We start from the raw sequence: 16,760 nt of genomic DNA, 5'->3' as shown, positions 1-16,760 counted from the left end.
AGTTGGGAGACTTCAGCACCTCTTTCTTGGAAATGGACAGATCCAGAAGACAAAATCAGTAAGAACATAACTGAGTTCAACATTATCAGTTGGCTGGGTATAATGAACATCTGTAGACTACTTCATCCAATAACACAGAAAACACATTCTCAAGCTCACATGGAATATTTACCAAGATAGACCACATTCTTGGCCATAAAATACACCTTAAAAAATGTAAAAGAATGGAAATAACAGAATGTCTGTTCACAATGTCTATTCTCAGAACACAATAGAATTAGACTAGAAATTGGTAATAGGTAGATGGAAAATCCCCAATACTTGGAGATCAAACAACACACTTCTAAATAATACAAGTGTCAAAGAAGAAATCTGAAGAGAAATTAAAAATTTTTTAATTAAATAAAAACAAAAATAAAAATAGTCAAAATTTGGGGGGATGCTGCCAAAACAATGCCTAAAGGGAAATTTATAGCAGTGAATGCATATATTAGACAAAGAAAATGAAGAAAAATCTAAAATCAACAATCAAAGCTTCCACCTTAAACAACTAGAAAAAGACAAATAAATCAAACTCCAAGTAAACAGATGTAAAGAAATAATATAAATCAGAGCAGAAATCATTGCAACTAAAACAGGAAATCAATAAATCAAAAGCTTAAGTTCTTTGAAAAGATTAATAAAGTTGATCTTCTTAGGATAACTCAGAAAAATAAGAAGACTCAAATTTCTGATATCAAAGTGAAAGAGAAGACATCACTATAGGCAGTATAGACTTTAAGACAATGAGGAAATACCATGAACCACTCTATGACCACAAACGTGATAACCAAGATGAAATGGGCCAATTCCCTGAAAGACGCAATCTGCAAAAATTCACACAAGAAGATTGAGACAATCTGAATAGACCTACATCTATTAAAGAAATTAAAACAGTAATTAATAACCTTCCCAAACCAAAAACACCAGGCTCAGGTGGAGTCACTTATAAATTCTTCCAGATATCTAAGGAAGAAATTCCACCAATTTTCCACAATTTCTTCAGAAGAAAGAAGCAGAGGGAATGCTTTTCAATTCATTCTATGAGACCAGCATTACTCTAACAGAAAAAACAGATAAACACATTATAAGAAAAGGAATCTATTGGTCAATCTATCTCATGAACACAGATGTAAAAAAGTCAACAAAATAATAGCAAATTTAATCTAATATATTAAAAAAAAATTGCACACCATGACCAAATAGGATTTATCTCAGGTATGCAGGCTGGTTCAATATTAGAAAATCAATTAATATAATCCTTCACATCAACAGGCTAAAGAAGAAAAATCACATGATTATATCAATAGATACAGAATGAATTTGAGAAAATCCAACACCATTCATGATTTAAACAATCAATGAGCCAGGAATAGAGGAATGCTTCCTTAACTTGATAAAGATCACCTATAAAAACCATACAGCAGGGTCACCTGGGTGGCTCAGTCTTAAGCCTCTGCCTTTGGCTCAGGTCATGATCCCAGGATCCTGGGATCCAGCCCCCTTTCAGGCTCCCTGCTCAGCGGGAAGCCTGCTTCTCCCCCTTCCACTCCCCCTGCTTGTGTTCCCTCTCTCACTGTGTCTCTCTGTCCAATAAGTAAATAAAGTCTTAAAACAAAAACAAAACAAAACACTACAGTTAATGCCATATTTAATTGTAAGAAAGTGGAAGTTTTCCTCCTAAAATCAGGGAGAAGGCTAGAATGTCTCCTCTCATCACTCCTTTCAACAGCATAATGGAAATCCTAGCTAAAACAATAAGACAGGAAAAGGAAATAAAAGGTATACAGATTGGGAAGGAAGTAATAAAACAGCCTTTGTTTCCAAGTAATTAATTGGTTATGTAAGAAGTCTGAGTGAATATACCAAAAACTCCTGGGGGAGGGGAGTGATTTTAGTAAGGTTGCAGGATGCAAGGTTAACATACAAAAGTCAATCGCTTTCCTATATACCAGCAATGAACAAGTGGAATTTGAAATTAAAAACACAATACCATTTATATCAGTACCCAAAAGGAAAAGGTAGCAAAATATACTTATTCCTATCAGAGAAATATCTTTTCAAGTTCTTTGCCCATTTTTTAATCAGGTTATTTGATTTTTTGCCTCTTTAGTTCTAGGAGTTCTTTATGATGAAGTTCTTGAACCTAGGTTGGGTTCGGTGGGGTGAGGTTCGGAGCCGACGGCTAAAGAAAGAATTCTTAAGACGTCTCTGATGCAAAAAGGTCCTGCTCCCTCATCATTTATGTATTCTGGATATTAGTTATTTATAAAATAGATAATTTTTAATTTTTTCCCATTCTATAGATTGCCTTTTCACTCTGTTGATTGTGCTCCTTGATGGGGGAAAAAAAAAAGCTTTCAATTTGATGTAGTTTCATTTGTCTATTTTTGCTTTTCATGCCTATGGATTTTCTCCCTTTCTTACAGTTTTTTGTCTCAGGGCAGGTCTCAGTCAGCACCTACACTGAGTGGCTAAAACTAGGATTAAAAGCCTGTAGTCTAACTAGCTTAAAGTACCAAAAGATAGACTCTGGGGAATCCGTAGCATCTGGAAATTGAAGATGGAAATCAGGAATGGAGAGAGCCACAAAGAAAGAGCCCAAATTCTGTATATAAAAGCTGACTGGTCCCTGAATTACAAATCTATGTAGTAGACTCTAAGGAGTGCTGCTAAAGTTGAAATAATTTATCAGTGGTTTTGGCTGTTATTCAGAGGACACAGATCATAGAGCATGAGTCCACCTAAATTAATTGCCCACTAAAACAAAACAATAAACCTTCTTTAGAAGAATACAAAATCTCTACCACAAATCATTAGTAATGCCCAGGGTATAATACAAAATAAATAGACATACAAATAAACATGAAAAAGTGACCCATATTCCCGAGAAAAGGCAATCAATGGAGACCAACCTCAAAATAAGGCTGTACTTGGTAGGTAAGAATTTTAAAGCCACTATTATACCTATATTCAAATATATAAAGGAAAATATGCTAATAATTAAAGCAAATAAGAAATCTCAGCAGAGAAATAGAAATTATATAAAGTAACCAAGTTGAAATATATATTTTATATATAGTACATATATATATATTAATAAATTCTTTAATTTACCAGATGAGGTTAATAATTCTCACCACTTCTATTTAACATTGTACCAGAAGTCCTAATCAGAGCAATGAAATAAGAAAAGGAGATAAAAGACATAAAATTTGGCCAAAAGGAAAATTATTTGTCTTTGCAGAAGACATGTTTATTTATAGAAAATCCCTTAAAAATATAGAACAGTATAACACCAGAAGCATGAAAAAAATTGGTTAAGTTGGACTTTACTGAAGTTAGAATCTTCTGCTTTGTATGGGTCACAATTGAATCAAAAGACAAGTGACAGCACAGCATAAGGAATATAGTCAATGATACTGTAACAGGTAATGTATCAGGACAGATGTTAACTACACTTATGGTGAGCGTGGCATTATGTATAAACTTGTCCAATCACTATGTTGTACACCTGCAACTAATGTAATATTGCCCACTAAAACAAAACGATAAACCTTCTTTAGAAGTTTAAAGTATGTCAACTATAGTTTTAAGTATGTCAACTATACTTAAATTAAAAACAAAACAAAACAAAAAAACAGACAAGCCACGGACTAGAAGGAGTACATTTACAAAGCATATATCTGATAAAGAACTTAATGTGCAAAATATATAGATAACACTTAAAACTCAACAAAAGGAAAACAAGCTACCCCATTAAAAAGATGCAAAATATTTGTACAGATATCTCATTAAAGATACATACTGATGGCAAATAAGCATACAAAAAATGCTAAATATTATTCATCATTAAAGAATTCCAGTTAAAAGAATAATGAGAAATCACTGCATACGTACTTGAAGGTCTAAAACTGAATTCACAAGAGCTGTTGCTGGTGAGGATGTGGAACAATAAGAACTCTCATCCATTGCTGGTGAGGATGTAAATGGTACAAACTCTTTGGAAGACAGTTTGGCCATTTCTTACAAAGCTAAACATTAATGCTACTAGATAGTAACCCAACTCATATGAAATTTATGTCCACGCCAAAATCACACACAAATATTTATAGCAGCTTTATTTATAATCACCAAAAAGTGGAAGCACTAAGGTACCCTTTAATAGGTGAATGATTTAGACAAACCTGATATGCAAAGGAATGTTAATCAGTGACAAGAACGAAATAAGACAAAAAATGGCAAAAACACATGGATGAACTTTAATGATGTGTGAATAAATGAAAGAAGCCAGTCTGAAAAGGCAAAACTATAGCGATGGTTAAAAAAAAAAAAAAATCAGTGGCTACTGAGGGTCTTGGGGGGAAAAGAAAGGCTTTATCTATATCTACCGATAGATAAAGTCCAGGTTGGGTTTGGTTTTGTTGAAGGCAGTACAACTATTCCATATGACGCTGATTATTGATGCAGCGAATCAGTTGAATTTGTCAAATCCCATAGATCTTTATAGCACAAAGAATAAATCTGAATGTATGCAAATTTAAATAAATCATTTGAGAGGCTGGAGAATGCCAAAGGTATAAATAATATAACTATAGGGGGCCTGGGTGGCTCAGTGGGTTAAGCCTCTGCCTTTGGCTCAGGACATGATCTCAGGGTCCTGGGATCAAGCACCTGCTTCCCCCTCTCTGTCTGCCTGCCTACTTATGATTTCTCTCTCTCTGTGTCAAATAAATAAATAAATAAAATATTTAAAATAATAATAATAATATAACTGTAACAAATGACTGAAACAACTTTACTAAAGAGAGTAGGTGATGTACTACCTCAAATAGCTTTGGAAATAGATGGTGACTATAAGACTAAAGGGAAAAAAAGCTGTACATAACCACTGTACGCTGATTCTGCTCTACATGTGTCCTGGTAATGAACAACTAAATAAATGAAGAGTGAGTTGTGGGGCCGGGTTTTTACTGTTGGAGTGGGAGATTACAGATAAGCAAGAAGAGGAGGCTAAAATAAGCCACATGGTAATGGATCAGAGTTGGAGACAGTATGAACTCATGTTTGCACGTGGTTATACATAAAAGTATTTATAGATAGGTGTACATACATAGGCTAGTATAGGCACATATATCTCCTTGGTCCTCCTAACATTAATGGCACTCCAATAGCAATGGACACATCTTGTACCCAGATCTTGGCTTCTAACACCATTCTCCAACAGAAAGGACCAGCTTCTTAAAGAAATAGCTGACTTTCGCATTAGCTCAGGAAATACACAAAATGAGCCTGGTGCATCTTATATTTCCAGAAAGTTAGGACATACACAAAAATTAAAGTGGGTGAAAATTGAAATGAGCTAATGTACTTGAAAGCAGTTTCTAAAACATTATAGCTTATAAAAATTGTTTGTCGGTAAGAATAAATGGATCTGAGTAACATCTATGAGTTTTAGTGCAGTTAGTATGTCTATTTTGACTGCTCTGAAGTATTCCTGATTCTAGGCAGCAGAAGTTGTAGAGTAAGTAATTCTGAATAGGAGACATTCTGGTGTACTTAGAAAAAAGCCCTTGTTTTAGTAAATGTCTTACTTAGTACACAAATTTCCCCCTTTTTGATACCGACAGAACTGAATATGCATGTTTTGGATTCATCAGAATTATGAAGCCTGGATCATAAACTCTTAAGAAACCTATCCTGGAAGTCAAAGGCAGTTCAAACCATTGGCAAATACCTGATAGCAGAGGCTTCCTGTATTCTAAATACCATGTAATTTCTTTCTTGAAAATGAAGCTGATTCTTTGCCCTCAGGGTCCCTCATCTAATAAAACTGCATAAAAATGGACACTCCTTTCATTCTCTCATCTCTCTACTTCAGTTTGCTTATCAGTAAAATGGGGTAATACAAGTCACATGACTGTTGCTACGAATTAGTTTGGTTAGTACACTGAAAGCACTTAGTTGGTGCCTGGTATTGGGAAGTGCAAAATAAATATCAATCTCTATTAAATTTTTACATTAGCCTTTGGCACAGCCCTAGAGAACTGCTTTGTAGTCTCCAAACAAATGATGTTCTTCAGAGCATTTGTATTTTCCACGTGTGTTTTCTTCTACCTAAATCCCTGTGTCTTCTCTCTTTCTTTTATTGCCTGGCAAACTCTTAGTCATCCTTCAAAACCTATCCCAAAAGTCTCCTTTGTGATGCTCTCCTACTTTTCAAAGCCAAAGATAAATTCTCATTTTCTCTGTTTTTATAGCACTCAACACAAACCTCTCTCATGGCATTACCCCATAGTACTGAGAGTCTATTCAGCCCAACAATGTACTGTGCATCCACATAACCCTAAGTTCTTATACCTGGAAGTCATGCAAAAAATGTTTATTGGGTAAAGAGATAGAAAGCAGAATGATCTGGTTGCAAACTGGGAAAGGCTTAAATTCAGACTTTATTGTAAAGAAATGCCCACAAGAAGGCAAGAGGTGCTTAAGAATGATAAAAGAAATCTCATTTGGAAGGGCACACTAAAAGTTTTAGCCCTGGGATTATGACTCAGTGGCAACTCAGCAAGGATTCTGCTCCCACCAGCCAATAAGGTCCACAGAAAAGCCACGAGATCAATGGTTCTTGGCTTCACTGCCTTCCCTCTTGGAAGATGTCTTTCAGCTTTTCATACCCAAATACCCAAATACCCAATACCGGATACCCACATTTCCTCTACCTGCTTAGGGATTCCTACCCTCTAGACGTGCCATTCTCAATATTGCTCTCACTTCGAGCCTCCCCATCTTCTTACTTGTCTGATAGTCCTTCTGCTTAACATTTTAAAAAGATGTATCCATGGTTTTTAACAACTTTATTGAGATATCATTGATATATAAGAATTATGTATATTTAAGGTGTACAACTTGAAGTTTTAATATATGTATACATATCCACAGAGTAGTTGAAGGAGACGGGGGCATTGGGGAGGTAGAGAGGACTGTCATCTTAAGTCCTATCTTAAGAATAAAGGGTACCAGGTACCTTTAAGGGTACAGGGTACTGCCATCTTTATCTCTTTGCTTTCTGGAGGGGCTTTGGACACTTCCACCTATGACTCCACTAGCCCATCCCATGGGAAATCCTATTTCAGCAAAGTTTAGAACAACTACTATGAAAGTGGCTTCTAGGGGTGTCTGGGTGGCTCAGTCAGTTAAATTGCCTTTGGCTCAGGGCATGATCCCAGGGTCTTGGGATCAAGTCCCGCATCAGGCTCCCTGCTCATCAGGAAGTCTGTTTCTCCCTCTGCCTGCCGCTCCCCCTGCTTGCACGCTCTCTCTCTCTCTCTCTCGTTATCTCTCTCCCTATCAAATGAATAAATAAAATCTTTTAAAAAAAGAAAAGAAAAGAAAAAAAGACAAGACAAGACAAGACAAGACAGCGGCTTCTTCACGTCCCTGCTTCTAGGCAAAGATGTGACTAATCATTCAGATGTCGATCATCTTGCTGTTAGTTGCCTTGTCCATGCAGGCTAGTCATAAATCTCTTACTTAAACATGTATGGATGGAATATCAAAATAATACTAGATTCCAGAACAGCAGTAAAACACATCAGTGATGATTACTGGCTCATTCACATCGTTGAAGACTTCTTGATCGTCTCTTCTCTGAACTGAGTAATTCTGATGTCTTGCTTCCAGCATCTCATGTTCTACATATTTGATCGTATTCTGGAACTTTCTTTTAGAGCTTTTGTAGGCCCTCATCCTGCATATAGTTGCAATCCCTTCCATTGCCTTATAAACAACCACTCCAAACCATTAGTCCACCACATTGCCCACTACTTCTCTCAAGTTTCTGAGAGAAACTGCTAGATCTAGATCTAGAAACTGCTGAGAGAAATCTGCTAGATCTTTCCATTTTTGGAGAACTTTAATCTTTGGAACCATCCTTCCCATATTGAGCCAAAGATTGTACTGATAGCCCAGGGAAATTCTCAATCAATGTAGATTATCCACCCTGTGACTATTTTTAAATTTTATTTAATTTAAAAATATTTTTATTTATTTAAGTAATTTCTACACCCAGTGTGGGGCTGGAACCTATAATCCCAAGATTAAGAGTTGCAAACTCTTCTGACTCAGCCAGCGAGGAGCCCCTATATATATATTTTTTAATAGCCCTGGTTGACTTCTTCTCTGAGACCACAGATCTTGCTCCTCTCCCTCACACCCATCAGTTGATTTGTGATTGGTGACACAAAATAATTCTTCCACGACTCTAGGCAGAACGTGCATGCACACAGATAATCATTGACAACATGACACTTTATAAAAGTGATAGTGACAAAAACACCACCACCAGATGGTACTGCCCGCATTTCTTTTTTATGAGGACGAGAGAAAATGTAAACAGTTAATATCATGCAGTGTTTTAGACCAGACAGTCCTTTCATATCCATTTCAGTACAATGCTTCCGATTGGTTTATCATTGCATCGTCAATTTGATCCAAAACTAAAACAATTTTACCCATTCCATTGCCTGAGAGAGAGGAGTGTGAGGCAGATAATTCAAGCTGACTGAGCCAGACACAAAGGTAATAATAGTACAGGCACTCCTTGGTTCCCCTTACGCTATCTCTCTTCCTTAGAGGAGGAAGGGACCGTAGCTGGTACTAATTGTCATCCAGGAGAGGCTCAACGGAAGTGTTCCTTCCTCAACAAGGTCTCCTTATTTTGGTTTGGTGAAGGAGATTCCTTTGTCTGCCGTTTTCCCTGGGCGCCTCACAGAAAGAACGTTGTAAGTGTGAATGACAGTGGGACCCAGGGCTGGCTGTGGTAAGTCTGTGGGTGTGAGAAGATGGGGGGGCACTGAAGTGGGGGAGGCAGTGGAGAAGCTGAGTTGAACTTCAGCATAGGTCAAGTAAACAACCATGGTATGAGCTGGTTTAGAGGAAGAGAAAGGCTCTTTACCCCCAAGCATCCCTTCTACCAGCCTGAAAGAATGACTGAAATGACCTCATTACCCATCCTACTTCTTTAATACATGGAAAGCCTCTGATAAAATGTGAAGCTTTAATCGAAAAGAAGTATCATCTTAAGCTTAATTTAGCTCTGAACTAAGCATAAGGAAACGGGACACCAGACAGGTAGGTTCTGATTAGTGGGAGCAAGTCAGGGAGGGTGGTTGCAGGAGAGAAGTCTCATATAAGGAGTTGCCAGAGCAATGGGTACAATGTGAGAATAATATGAGCCCAAGTTGGGGGATGTGAGGTTTGGGAGAGGTGGACTGACATCTAAGACGAGACTTACTCATTTCCATATTTTACTTCAGCCATCCCCAATCAAACGTGAATCTCACTTCACATGTCATTTACTCAGGGAAATCTTGAACTGTGGGTCCGGGTCAGATTCTCCACACTCTCTTTGATTCAGGGTACTTATCCCAGACTGCAGTCATACACTCAGTGGGAAAGTCTGTTGATTAATGTCTCTCTTGCCTGCTGGACTGTAGCCTCAGGAGAGCAGGAACAAGGTAGGGGACGGTGGGGGGGGGGGTGGCTGGTGTTGCTCCTCACTTTATTCTCAACATCTGGCATGGGACTTCCTGCACTGTGATTAATTGTATGAATAGACAAACAAGCCAAAAAGAACACATTGCATAGCAAAGTAATTGCCAAGTGATACAGCAAAAGCAAATAGCCTAGGAATCTGGAAAGGGGAAAAGATCTGAAACCCTGATACTGTCATGGAATCATGGAATCTCAGAGCTGAAAACACCTTGGAGATTGAAAGTTTAGCCCCATTTAGCTAAGCACTGTATAATTTACTGCTTGCAATGCTAGATCTTTCCATTTTTGGAGAACTTTAATCTTTGGAACCATCCTTCCCATATTGAGCCAAAGATTGCCCTTAGTTATCTCTACTTGCGGTTTCTAGTTCTGCCTTCTGGAATTAGCAGTTCAATAACAACAATGAAAATGTACCAAAGACTATGTGCCGGGCCCTGTATTAAGAATTTTGTGTGTGTTGTATCAGTTAGACCTTGAAAAGATCCTATTATTATTCACATTTTACAGGTGAGAAAACTGAGGCTCTGAGATGTTAAGGACCATCTTCAAGTTCACACAGCTAAGTAAATAGTAGAGCCAAGGATCCAAACGCAGGTCTGTGTTATTAAATCTAAGCTCTCATCTTTCACACTCCATTGTTGTCAGAGTCATTTTTCTACATGACATCCCAAATATGTGTCAGCAGTTGTGATACCTGTCCTATGACAATTCTAACTATATTGTTGCTCAGTTGTTCACATGTCAAAATAGTAACAGCCACTGAAGTATTTAACCATGTGCCTTGCACTGTACTAAATTCTTTAATATTCTGTCTCACAACATCCTATAGAATTTGGAACAGTTTGCCTAAGATGAGGCAGATGGTAAGTGACAGAGTCAGGATTAAAACCTGACTCTCTTACACCAAAGGAAGGCTTATTTACTTATTTGTTTAAATATTATTTCTCAAGTTACCATCTTGACGTGGCTTAAAACTTAGATCCTCTTGAGAATAAATTTTTTAAAAACCATGAACTTAACCAACAGAACAAGAAATCAGATTATTGAAAAGAACAATAAAGTAAATATTTGCCAACTCTGATTAAAAAAAAAACACATTGTTTTAGAAACTTAAGAATGAGAAAGGAAACATGGCAAAAGTTACACCAATGTTTTTTAAATTATGAGAGAATGCCATATATAAATTTATAACAATGAACTTTAACTTAAACAAAATTGATGATTTTCTAGGAGACTTACTGAAATGGTGTAGAAAACCTTACTTAGAGCAATAATCACATCAAAAATTGAAAAGGTAGTGAAAGATAACTTAAAATGGCATTGTGGAATGTTCCAGCTTTCCCACTTTCAGCAATGGAAGCTTGTTCAAGCCTGTTTTGTTTTGTTTTTAATTTTATTTATTTGGCAGAGAGAGAGAGCACAAGCAGAGGGAGCCTCAGACTGAGGGAGAAGCAGGCTCCCAGCTGAGCAGGGAGCCTGACATGGGACTCAATCCCAGGACCCGGATAACTTTGGTAGAGAACTGAAAACTATTAAAAATATTTGTATATAAAAATGGAAATTTAGAATTGAGAGATTCAATAACTGAAATTAAGAACTCAGTAGATTCAACAGCAGACAAGATTAACACTGCTGAGAGAAATAATTGAAAGATAGGCAAAAGAAATCCAAACTGAAGTAGAGTAAAAAGATGATTGACAATAGACAGAAGAACATAGACTGCTAGAATGGGTGAAAAGACCTAGTACACATTTAACTGAAATCCCAGGAGGGAAAAAAATGAGGCAAAAACTGTATTTGACTGACTGAGAGTTTCCCAGTGAAATAAAACATCAAGCCATGTATTTAAGAAACCCTTTGAATATTAAGCAGAATAAATCAAAGAAAGCCAACCTGAGGCCCATTGTAGGAAATCTTCTAAAATATATCTTAAAAGCAGCGGAGGAAAAAAAGACAGATCACCTTCAAAAGAGCAAAAACAACACTGATACCTTCTTCTCAAGACAAACTAAAAAAGCTGAAAGATAATTAAATGATGTCCTCAAAGGGCTGAAGAAAATAATTGGCAATCTAAAATTCTATACCTGGCAAAATATACTTCAAAAATAAAGGTGAAGTAGAGAAATTTCAGACAAGTAAAAATCTAAGAAAATTTACTCACAAACCTACACTAAAAGAAATAGAAAAGGGAATTTTTCAGTGGAAGGAAAATGGTTCTAAATGGAAGCACAGAGATTCAAAAAAAAAAAAAATGAGAAACATAAGAAGGGAAAACATATGGGAAAATGTAAATAAATATTAACATATAACATATAACAATAAATGTAAATAAATATTAATAATTAAAACATAATTTTGTTAAGTTCAAATAAATTCGAAATTTTCCAACAAGAATAATATAAAAGTACAAGGAGATCAATGGAGTTAAAGTGTTCTAAGGACCTGCAATTGTCCAGAAAAAAAAAGTACTTACTTATATTAGACAATAATAAGATAAAGATTGTAGGTTATAATCTCTAGGGCAAATTGTAAATATATATGTGTGTGTATTCTATTAGCTTATTAAATATATATATATATACACACACACACATATTAACAAGTAACATTAACATATAACTTATATAGTTAAATATATACATATTTTCCAAACTAATAAAAATTGAATAAAACAAATATTATCCAAAAAGTTAAAAAAAGAAAAACATGGAATGTGCTGTTTCTGGGACTCTAATTGCACATACATTACAGCTTTCACCTATCCTATTGTCATATTCTCTTTCTATATATTATGTATCCTTTTGTTTCCTCATTGCTTCCACCTATAATTAATTTCTGACCTATTTTTCCATTCAGTTATCCTCTTCTCAGCTGTGTCTAATCTGCTGTTAAGTAGTAAGAGGATGTATTTTGACACAAAGGTGTCTATAATCACATTAAATGTCCAACTGACAAAACAACTATTCTTGGACTAGATGAAAAACAAAATCTATATTCTTTACACAATAAATACCTTAAATATCATGATAAAGAAAGTTTAAGAATAAATGAATTAAAAATAGCATAAAAATTCTAACCAAACTTATAGGTGTATTAATATCAAAGTAAATTTTAAAGTAATAAATATAGAGATATCTCTTTAGCAAGAGAAAAAGGAAGGATATTTTAGTATGATAAAGAAAGTCATTTTGCCAGGAAGATGTAAAAATTATGTTAATATTTACTGAAAGAAAATCATGATCTCAAAATATATAAAATAACCATTGGCAAAACTTAAAGGAGTAATAGACAAATTCATAATTATAATGGGAGCTATTAGTGAAATTTTTATCAAAATATATCATATGCATAAAATCACACAAATTATAAGTATAAAGCTCCATAGTGGGAGATTTTAACATTTAAGCAGACAAAAACCAATGAGTACATAAAAGATTTTAAAAACATAATTAAAAAATGACTTAAGTTACATATAGAGTACTATGCCTAATGACTGTAGAATCCATTTCAAATGCATATGGACTTGGTAAAACATATATGCTAAAGTTGTATGCTAGTTTGCAAAACAGGCCTCAAAACATTTTCAAATTATGTAGAATATGTTCTGGCCACAGTAGATTAAACAATAACACAAAGATAATAAGAAAATCTCCATATAATTGAAATTAAGTAATATGATTCTAAATAACCCATAGGTCAAAGAAGAAATAAATGATATTTTAAAAATTAAATTATATACAAGTATATAGCCTTAAGTTAATATATTACGGGAAAAAGAAAGTTAATTTGAGAATCAATGATCCTATATATCAATAAGAAAAAGATAGAAAACCAAGTGGGGGAAAAATTGGGCATAGTCACAAATAGGCAACTACAAAAAAGTTAGCCAAGCTTCCAAAAAAATAAGAAAACGTGCTCAATTCAGTTATCACGATAGCAAATTTAACCACATTGAAACGCAACTATACACCAACCAGAGTGACTAAAATATTAATTAAAAGAAGACTCATAATACCAAGTGTTGGTGGGCATATCAAACAACTAAAATTCTCATATAGTACATTAGGAATATGTTTATACAATCATTTTGGAAAGTAGTTGTTAGGACCTATTAAAGATCAACACATGCATACTCACTGAGCCTACTTTTTCATTTTTAGTAGAAATGTGTATGTGTATGACCAAAAGACATGTACAAAAATGTCCAAAGTAGAATTATTCATCATAGTCTAACATCAAAAACTATCCAAATATCCCTCAGTAGCAGAGTGGATAAATAAATTGTGGCAAATTTTATATAATGAAATATAGAAAAACTATAATGAACAAATTCTTGCTTCACACCACAAGAAGAATCTCACTAAGCAAAGGAACACAGAAGTACGTATACTGTATGATTTTATTTATATAAAATGCAAAATCAGGGCGCCTGGGTGGCTCAGTGGGTTAAGCCGCTGCCTTCGGCTCAGGTCATGATCCCAGGGTCCTGGGATCGAGCCCTGCATCGGGCTCTCTGCTCAGCAGGGAGCCTGCTTCCTCCTCTCTCTGCCTGCCTCTCTGCCTGCTTGTGATCTCTGTCAAATAAATAAATAAAATCTTTAAAAAAAAAAATGCAAAATCAGGCAAAACCAATATCTGTACTATCATCTCAATTTTTTCTTTTAATTTAAAGCTGTTCTTAAAAGTAAGGTTTAGGGACTCCTGTGTGGCTCAGTTTATTAAGTGTCTGCTTTCTGCTCAGGTCATGATCCCAGGGTCTTGGGATGGAACCCGACATCAGGCTCCCTACTTAGTGGGGAGTCCCCTTCTCCTTCTCCTTCTGCCCCTCCCCCTTGCTACTCCCCCTGCTCATGCACGCTCTCTCTCTCTCTCTCTCTCTCTCTCTCTGTGTGTGCTAAATAAATAATTAAATAATCTTAAAAAAAAAAAAAAGCAAAGTCTTTTTTAAAAACCAGTAAACAAACAGTATAAACAATAAAAACTGCAAACGACCAGAAAGCTTTCCTTGGGTGATGGACTTAGAATTTTCAAATACCTTTTTTTGGTGTTTTCTGTATATTTAAAAGTTTTCATAATGAATATGTATTACTTTGTCCATTAAAAAAAATAAAATTTAAAGCCACAGCAAATACAAAGTATCACAGTTTTGTGTCCTCCACCCACTCACTCTTTCTCAGACCTTCACACAATCTACCTGGTTGGAGGTAAAGGGACCAGCTGCAGTCTTCTCAAACCCTAGGAGAGGAACCTGGAGTGAGACAGTAAAAGGGAAAGATGACACCTGTCTGGAACACAGTTGTTTACTTTAACAAGAAATTGTGCAAACAGTGCACTTAACACCTATGCTCATCAGAGTATTAGTAGGGAAGTCAATCTCAATATCCATGAACAGATGAATGGATAAACAGGTTGTGGTACATCCATACAATGGAATACAATTCAGCTCTAAAAAGGAAGGACGTTCTCACACGTGCTACAACATGGATGGACCTTAAAAACAGGCTAAGTGAAAAAGCCAGTCACTGTAGATCACATGATGTGTGGCTCCATCTATGTGAAATATCCAGAATCGAATCCCTAACGGTCAGCAAGCAGATTGGTGGTTGCCAAATGATGGAGGGAGGGGGATACAGGTAGTAACATTTTAATGGGTACAAGGTAGGTTTCCTTTTGGAGTGATGAAAATACCTTGAAACTAGGGAGAGGTTGTGGTCACCCAGCATTGGGTGTGTACGAAATGCCACTGAATTGCTCACTTTAAAATGGTTAATTTTATGTTCTGTGAATTCCCAATAAAAATTTTTAAATCCTCTATAAAATGCTAAAATATGAAAAGAAAGAATAGAGGTGAGCCCCAAAAAGACCCTTCCTCTGCCTGGGGCCGTGTGCACCCCAGTTTTGAAACTGCTCCATGCCTTGTGAGAGAATTCACATGAAAAACAGATTCTTTGGCTCATACTCGAAGGACTTCAAAACCCACTTGCAAAGAAAGGTGGGTACGTGTGCCAGATGGAGTTAGAACAGTGGAGACACAGGCATGCAAAGTTTTGGAGAAGGCTAAAATAGCTGGAGGGGAGAAAAGTAACTCCCAGGTCAGAATGACAGCTCCAGATCCAGAAAAAATCTGAGTTTGCCTCAGAGCTCAGTTCCTAGCTGTGAGAATCTCTTCCTCTCTCTGAGCATCAGTTCTCCGTATGCAAAATAGGGATGCCGATAGACCATGACCTCATCCCAAGTCCCCAGTCCCCAGAAGCTCTGAAAGTAAGTTCTACTGCAAGTTCGGTGGAAACCCCATTGGTTACACAACCTGCCTGACCTGAAGTAAAGCTGTTTATAGTCTTTATTTATTCCACTGAATATGAATATTCATACATTTCACCATAGAAATATTACTGCATTTGATTAGAACATGCTACCCCAGACCCAACTGTACTATACATTTAGTAAATGTATAGTACAGGCACACCTCATTACTAATGTAATGTCTATAAAGTAAATAAATTAGGGGCACCTGGGTAGCTCAGTGGGTTAAGCCTCTGCCTTCGGCTCAGGTCATGATCTCAGGGTCTTAGGATCGAGCCCCGCATTGGGGGGGGTCTCTGCTCAGCGGGGAGCCTGCTCCCCCCTCTCTCTGCCTGCCTTTCTGCCTACTTGTGATCTCTCTCTCCCTGTCAAATGAATAAATAAAATGTTTTAAATTAATTAATTAACTAATTAATTGCAAAACTCATCTGGCCCTGAGGACCTGTAAATGCTAAAATGTATTTAATGCTTGCTATTTTCTAGGCATGGTGCTTCATGCTTTGCCTACATATTCTCATTTGATGCACGTAAAATCTGTCACAAATTGGAACTCAGTAAATGTGAGCTGTCAGTTACAGAGTGGCATTAATGTGGGAAGTCACCATAGAAAAAGTATCCTTCTACCAAGGTTTAAAAAGGTGATAAATTGGGAGGGGATGGTGGATAGCATGGGAAAGGTTGCTACAAAAGGTGGGAGGAGTGGGCTGTTTCTATTCTCAATTTTCCCCCATCCCAAGTGCTGAGGAAAGAAAACAGTGGGCAATAGGGTATGAACCCTTGGTGAGGAGTTTGGATTTGCTAATGGCTGGTAGGAGGGCCTGAGGAGGAAGGGCCATGTGTTGTGGATTTCACAGTGCAGCTAG

The sequence above is a fragment of the Mustela nivalis genome (genome assembly GCF_964662115.1).
Source record: "Mustela nivalis genome assembly, chromosome: 7".
Taxonomy (NCBI): domain Eukaryota; kingdom Metazoa; phylum Chordata; class Mammalia; order Carnivora; family Mustelidae; genus Mustela; species Mustela nivalis.
This window is presented reverse-complemented; position numbering follows the sequence as displayed.